At 44.8% G+C, this 1,930-nt stretch overlaps 1 long non-coding RNA gene across 1 annotated transcript; it reads right to left on the reverse strand.

Moving 5' to 3' along the window:
* Positions 1-202: 202 nt before the first annotated feature.
* LOC143133000 (uncharacterized) lies at positions 203-577 on the reverse strand. Its single transcript, XR_012988398.1, has 3 exons — positions 504-577; positions 361-384; positions 203-256 (listed from the first exon to the last, which is right to left on the reverse strand). It is a non-coding gene; the product is annotated as an uncharacterized LOC143133000 (long non-coding RNA).
* Between the last annotated feature and the right edge of the window lie 1,353 nt (positions 578-1,930).

Genomic DNA, 1,930 nt, shown 5'->3' on the forward strand with positions numbered 1-1,930 from the left:
ATATGAAAGTCATGACTTCAAGTAACAGCACGTAAGTTCTACTTACTCAGCAATGCAGTGATCTGTGGGTGAGCATCAGTAACCACTTCTTTTATTTTGACATTCGGGAGCAGAGCATCCATGGTGCGAATGAAGCATTCTTTCTCCATTATTACCGAGTTGCGACTGGTCTCCCTTTTGTCCACAGAAACAATGTGGAGTATGTCTCGCGAGTCTTGTTCGATTGTTGTATATGTGCAATATTGAGCACAGTGTCCTGAAACATAAGCACAGTGGTTAAGCACAAGTCCTTAACCACACAGAATAAACATAGCACAAGTTCTTAACCACACAGAATAAACATATGCACTCAGAACTTACCAGGAGAGTCCATTCGGCCATCCCCTACAGCCAACAGATATTGAAATAAAAGGTGTTAGAATCAAAAGTCTGAGTGAATATAAGTCTTGGCTAAACATTGATTTCTATATAATTGATTACGAAGACACAAAAGTATGCCTCACCTAGGACAACAATATGGTCCTTTTGGCGCATCCGCTCCAAGACTTCTGCCCTGATGTTGTCCCAGAATTCTTGGACAGGTCAGCATCTGTTTTGCATCCTTCGCTTTCCCTTAGCTCACGCCATTCCGTGAACGCACGACCGATGTTTACTCTTGTGCGGTCCCTCGCTCGGTCAGCCGCTTTCTTCCTCTCCCTCGCCTCCTCCGCCGATAACCGTCTCTTCTGTCTTTTCGCTGCCTCTGCCATGATGACCATCAAAAAAATAATCAATTTTCGCTTGCTCTTATAGCCGGCGTGGCTAACCGGTACTGAGGGGGGCGTGTGCGTTTATGAGGAGTTGCCGTAAAGCAGTTTGTGTTTCTCGCTGGTTCTCGCTTCACACGATACTTCCTGTTTCAAACCTTTCGGGACGCTAGTCCAAAAGTTGCAAGGTTGGTTTTCCGCCTGGGGACGCTAGAGGGAGTCGGGAAAGTCACAATTTTCACCGGAACGGGTCAATTAACCATCCAAATGATTTCTAAACGGGTTTATTAAGTTGAAATAGTTGCCAAGTTCCCCTTTAACTTAAACTGGCAAAAGGCCTTGCCTTCCTCTTAATAAGAGTGTATATTAAAGAAAAAACTATCTTACAGAAAGAAACCCAAACATATGAGATTGATTCACTTTGTATTGTAATGAACAAACTCGCGGCCACTCGGCGCGCAACTGAAGGCCCGACACACAACAACAAAGTTTCACAATGCACGAACAAATACCCCCCAAAGTTTAGTGCCCAATAGTCCCGACATCAAACAGATGATTCAATCAGTCCAAAACAAAAACGTGATCCCGGAATAAGAAAGAGTCGTTGCGCTTACAGTCTGTTGAGAAGTCGTTCCCTAATACGGTTGCGAAACGCAATCTCACCAAAACACGCATGTTAGGAAAAATGCTCCTTTGCTTGCTGTAATCCAATGATTTTGGGAAAAAATGATAATCCACAGTGATCGCAGATAGCGAGAAAGAGTCATGGTTCAGCATGCAAGGCCTCTAACGCACGCTACTCCATACACCAGCGGCTTCGCACAGGTAACTCTCGGGGGCGAGCGCTCTCCCCGCGCCTCCATTTAACTCATTGAATGCCAAGCTGTTTTCGGGAGCTTTGTCCTAGAGTGACAGCAATCTAGACCATTGCTGATGATTGACGTACAATAGCTCGATTAAAAGGTGAGACTTTCAGCTCTCAGTGCGTGCAAACCGTGTATTTCTACACGCCTCCGTTCCCGAGAAATCCCAAGCTAAACAGTGCCTAGTTTTCATTAAAATCGCTGTTTTTTTTCTAGAAATGGAGATAAACGTCTTTCATGAAATATGAAGTGTTGCCTGTTACTTACTCGTGTAAACATTCCGGGAAGTGATCAGTGAGACCTGGCGAGACTGCCACCTTG

Source organism: Alosa pseudoharengus, unplaced genomic scaffold (assembly GCF_046254945.1).
Source record: "Alosa pseudoharengus isolate Yale_2024_CS ecotype anadromous, Long Island Sound unplaced genomic scaffold, YU_APseudo_1.1 YU_APseudo_1.1_scf_19, whole genome shotgun sequence".
NCBI lineage: Eukaryota > Metazoa > Chordata > Actinopteri > Clupeiformes > Clupeidae > Alosa > Alosa pseudoharengus.